Below are 5,725 nucleotides of genomic sequence, written 5' to 3'. Positions count from 1 at the left end.
GGATACAGAGGAACGAATACAACCGGTCATGGAGACTGCAAACATGCGCCTTATCTGCACTTGTGCCCTCGTTTTTGTGTTCTTTCGGAGTTGTAAACCATCAACAGGTAGCAAGGCTCGCATGCAACGGGTACCTTATACGCATGAATGTTGATCCCAGTTGAATTCCAGTTGGGAATCCATTGTTATCCAACTGCTATGAGCTGGAAGTTTGTTCCTTAAACCAGTTACACCAGTTAAAATTTTTGCCTGGGTTGTTTCAAACTAATGTAGAAATGTTGTCAGTGTTGTTCAAGTTACTGTCTATGAAGCAACACAATTTTACAAAACAACAATGGTTGTGAGCCGCCTCATGCATTCATTTTTTCGTTTTGAAAATGTTTCAAGCTACAATACTTGCCATTACTTGCCATGTCACTTTGCGTAAAAGAAGCTCTAGCTTTTTACAGGAATGGTTTTAGAGTGTGCTAAAGAAAGAAAGTGTAAAGAAAGATGGAATAGTGACATGTGGCCTGTTTTATGCATGATGTTTGTGTGCCGCACATGAAGTGAAAAGATATCTCTGTTGGTTAACGGCTTTGCACTCAGTGGATTAGTCATGCAGTGTTACATGACAGACCACTGAAGGCCCAATACATCCTACAAAAGACTAAAAACGAGGAAACATGACAATGAAGTTGAAGGCCCATGATCTGCCAGGAAACAATGGGGTGGCTCTGAGAAGGACTTTTATATTGGCAGTAGTAAGGATGGCAGTCCTCTGCTTTGTGGCTCTTCACTTCGCAGTGACAACACTGGTGTATACTGCACTAACACCTACTGTAGTTTTGCCCATGCTGTCAGTTATTCTGAGAGCTGCGGCGGTGAGCATCAGCCAGTGCTCTAAGTTTCAAGTGTTCATTTGTAAAAGATGTGTTCTAGATCCTGCTAAAGAGTCTTGTATTATCCAATTGAGTTTCCAGAATTTACACTTTCTCTAGAAGCCCTCATTCCATTTAGGCATCTTTTCATTCTTTCCAATTAGAATTTTCAGTCCTAATTGAATTTCCATAATCAAATGTCTTCCAGTTTCCAGATGACCTCCCAGCTGGAATAAGTACTTAGTCCCAACTGCATAGTTTTAACTCTCTATAAAGAAGCAATTTATTTTTATTATGGGCTGCTAAGTTATGGTCATCTTACGGATTAGAATTGATATTCCTAATGAACATCCAAACTGAATGGACAATTGTTATGCATGGTGAAACTGGAATTCAAACTACATTTCAATGATGCATTGTGTGTGCGCTGGCTAAGATGTTAAAGGAAGCTGGTGCATTTTGCTCCCTAGTAAAAATACACCCAAACATATTAGATTTCAATAGGCTTTGCAGTTAAAAATTTTGCAACTAATTTCAATGTCCAATCTGGAGTCAATGATTTCAATTCAAGCATATTAGATAGTCTCGAGAGCTAAATTAAATGTTTCAGAGAGCAACTCATGCACTTAGGTCCTGGACCCATTTACAAAGGAGTAGCTGCAGAGTAGGATAAAAAAATTTACACATTATTTAAAGAAAAGTGCAAGAATTAGAGACCCTATGTCTAGAAGATCTATTAATGCGAAAGTATTACTTCGCTATGTTTATTTATTGTAAGTACCTACAGCGCCCATGAGGCATTATTGTAGGGGGGATACAACTACATACAATAACACATGCAAAGAAGATATAAGGAAACTTGTTAGCAAGGTAACACAACACACTGATAGAACACTAAATGAATTCTCAAGTAGTATAAGTGATAACATAAAATACATTAACACAGCGCTGGCAAACGCACAGATTTCACAGATTTCTGTCCGCAGACCACGTCCGCAGAATGTGTCTGCAAAATCATGTCCGCAGCAGTTGTGAGTAATTGAGAAGTGGTGGAGGTTAATGAGTGGTGTCAATCGACGGAGGGTGATGTAATGTTGCAGTAGCATCCGTTCTTTTGCATTGCTCCAATGCAGATTCTGCAGTGCTCTTTAACTTTGCAACATTTCTGATTTTACAACCCTAAAAAGTGTATTCATAGCTGTTTTCACAATTTCAGGAATACCTGTTTAAGTTCATTCAGTGAGACCATTAGATTGTGTTTTATTGATTGCAGGTTGCACCAAGTGTGAAAGTGCGGGAGAAACCAGAGGTTGGAGTTTTGAGTTAAAAACGGAGTGGCTCTAAATTGCAGCAGTGCCATCGAGCAAAGAAAGCTTTTATTGTCCCGCCAAGAAAAATAGGAAACATGCAACAAGTGGCATTCATAGTTAAAGATAATTATACTGTATTCTGCACGGAGGTGTCATGTCGTAAACCGGCAGTCAATATCTGTTATGTAAGAAACACACATTTAATTTACTGAGAATTATCATTTTATTGATATATGCTCTTGTGGTGCTTGCCCACATAAAACTGCAATACCTTATCTGTGGGGACTTGCATAATTAAAGGCAAGGACAGTACCACATCAAGGTAAAGCTCACTCATTGAAGAAATCTTTTTTTTTTTTTTGCAGTGTTGTTTATATGAATTTCCTATCTCAAATGAAAAAAAATCACACAAGACTTATGCGAGTTTCTACAAGGTCAATATTTTTATTATAGATCGGTAGCCATCTCTTACATCATTTTCTTATTTCATACTCAAAATAAAATAGTTTTTCTGTGTTTATTTCTTCATGAAATTGGACCAGGCAAACGATTTTTCAAGTAAATAATTTCAATGTAAAACAGTCTCATTGAGATCAAAGCCAGTAATAAACACACTATTATCAGCATACATGATGAGCTGAGCACTGTTGTCAATATGAATTATGTCATTTATGTAAAAATTCAGCAAAAGTGTGCCTAATACTCTTCATTGAGGTACTAAACAAAATATATAAAGGATGATTTGTTACTGTTCATCTGATTCCTTGAATGGGACTTGATTCAATTATTTCCAATACCTTTGCGAGTGCTGGTAATTAAAAAAAATATCTCTACAAACGTGTGCTCCATGCTCTAGCAGATTTCATAGAGTTCCCCGATAGAATATTGAGCTTTTATATTAGCATTGCATGACATGTTAATTGGATGTGAAGCATGTTTGATGTTCACAAATGCATGCCATTTCCATAATTTCGACTCCCTTAATTGTACGAAATGTTGGCACAGAGCTGAACTGTTGCCATTGAATTGGACTCCAAATTGTTGACTGGGGGCCAATATCCAGTTGGAAATGGTCATTTCCGATTTTGATTTGGGATCAACTGTTTAGTTAAACTTGCCGCGGTGCAATCCATCGCTACGTACGTGGTTCGGCTAGAGCAGCTCTTTAGACACAGTGACAGACACAGAGACCATTTTTATTTAAGAAACAGCCAACAAAAGTGAACTGAAAACATGGCAACTGCTCACCCCATACATGGTTACTATACAAAGGCACACTGCACTTGAACCTTGTCTAGGACGCCTAGCGCGTAGGATGCTTTCGTGAAAAAAAAAAAAAAAAAAAAAACGGCGTTGTACATGGCATCGAATCCAGGTGCGTACACTTCTGCCTTTTCCCGTGCTCTCGAGTTAAGTGATCCTTGGATGGCGACTATAACCTTCGAAATGTGATGCATTTATAAAAAAAAAATACACAGCGGCACAAAGCCGCGGTGTATATTGTAGCCTATCGCGAGGCCTAGTTTGTCGTCTCTGCAGCACTGGAGAGAACGACGCTGGCCAAGTGCTAGCTGCAGCAGCTGTGGAATGCACGAGGTAAGTGAGAATTAAGCAGTACAGTACTTTATGAAGCAATATTCAAGACGATTATGCAGTTGTTATATAAAATGTCGATACTTCCATTAACATCGCTGAACAAAGCCGCAGAATACTCTAGCTGTTAAGCCTGTTGTGTGGGCTTAGCGTTCGTCGCGGCAGTAGAGTGACGCTTGCCACGTGTTCTGCAGCTGCTGCACGAAGACTCGGAAGAATGCGTGAGGGAAGCAGGTAATAAGCACTGTAGCACTTTATTAAATCAAATTTGACACGATTAAGCATGCGTGTATTTACGTATAGCCTGGTAAAGAGGCCTAGCGCGCAAGTTATTTTGGTGGCCGCGACGATTGATACGAAGCCACGTGCAACGTAGAGAGGGAAGAGGAGTACGGGAGGTGCAGGTCTGCGGTCTGCCAGGAAACATTGGGGCGGCCCTGAAAAGGGCCGTTTGGATGCGCAGCGACGTGACGGCGTGGCGAACACAACGCCCTGCACTCGTCCGTGGCCCTTTGCCGTGCACCGTCAACAGCGGTGCACTACGTCGTACACAGTGCCATGGTTATATGCTGCCCTGGATGCTGTCGCGATGCTTCTACTGTAGACATTTACGAGGGTTGCGGCGATGATCTTGGAGAGCTGATCGATGCCGCGATCCCTGACATGGGCTGCTGCGTACAAAGAAAATCCTCGGCCTCTTCGCAGCATACAGGAAACGGTGCTGTAAAAGAGTAGAAAAAGTTGCATTATGAACATAGCGATTTGATGAATGCGCAACATATTACAAAACCTTCGACAAAGAAATCTGCGTTCTTGTACCTCAATCAGGGTTGAGAATGCGCACGGCAGACGTGCGCCTCAGCATAGCAGTCAGGCAGCGCTTAGTTGCCGACGGCGGATGTTTTCGTGGAGGTCTCCATAGCCGTGGCCGATTTTTTTTTTTTTTTTTTTTGAACACGAAGAGCGTCCATGCCACGAGCTGCTGCTGCACGAGGTCCTGGAAGCACGTGAGGAGAGACAAGTGACACAGCACTTATAAATAAGCAAAATGAGAGACAATTTTGCGCAATTTATACTTACCTTGACGGTGCTTGCGATCTCCCGCAGGTCGTCGCCATTATCAACGTCATTCCGCCCAACGTACAGCACGGATCGGCGTGCCGAAAGCGCATTGACGTAAACGCGCAGGCCCGCCATCGTCGAGCACCTCGGTGACCGAACGCGCCGGTGTCATGCAGCAGCGAGATCCACGAACCGAATGCCGGAATCGCGCGCGTTGCCAGAGCGGGGGCTCCTAGCGATTCCCTAGAGCGTCTAGGGACGAAAAAAAACAAGCAAACCCAGTTTTTGACTACGTCACGTCCGGTTAAGCATTGAGCCCGACGCAAAAAACGTCACGCCAGGCCGCGGCGTGTCCACCAATCAGCGTTTCCAGCCGATCTACCCCTAAACGCTTCTGAGGTGACGCCAACGGCGCACGGAAGCCGCTCCTCCATTTCAAGCCGAGTGTAGGTGGCGCTGTTGGCCGCAGTGCGATGCATGGTACGCGCCGCTCGCCTTCAGCCACGGTACTTGAACATACGTATGCCCGCCGTGCGTGCAACGCGTCGGCCTTTCAGTGATGTTGTTGCAGGTAATGATTTAGCTCATTAAACTCTAGTCGAACCTGATTACGGCTGACAGAATTCAATTTTAAGCCGTGGTGGTGCAATGGTTAGGGCGTTCGACTGTTGTGCCCAAGGATGAGGGATCGCATCCCGGCCGCGGCGACCGCTTTTCACTAGAGGCGAAAAGCAAGGCGCTCGTGTGCTGTGCGATGTTAGTACAAGTTAAAGAACTCCAGGTGGTCGAAATTTCGGAGTCCTCCACTACGGTGTCTCTCACAGCCCGAGTAATTTTGGCACATGAAACCCAACAAGCAAAACAATTAAAATCGATCGGTTGGTACTCCAATACTTCTGG

General features: G+C 43.3%; 1 long non-coding RNA gene across 1 annotated transcript; it reads right to left on the bottom strand.

Moving 5' to 3' along the window:
* Window positions 1–3,291: 3,291 nt before the first annotated feature.
* LOC146184274 (uncharacterized) lies at window positions 3,292–5,248 on the bottom strand. Its single transcript, XR_014708853.1, has 3 exons — window positions 4,844–5,248; window positions 4,583–4,760; window positions 3,292–4,484 (listed from the first exon to the last, which is right to left on the bottom strand). It is a non-coding gene; the product is annotated as an uncharacterized LOC146184274 (long non-coding RNA).
* Window positions 5,249–5,725: the final 477 nt, after the last annotated feature.

This window comes from Amblyomma maculatum, chromosome 7 (assembly GCF_055883805.1).
Source record: "Amblyomma maculatum isolate TAMU_Amacu chromosome 7, ASM5588380v1, whole genome shotgun sequence".
NCBI lineage: Eukaryota > Metazoa > Arthropoda > Arachnida > Ixodida > Ixodidae > Amblyomma > Amblyomma maculatum.
This window is presented reverse-complemented; position numbering and strand designations above follow the sequence as displayed.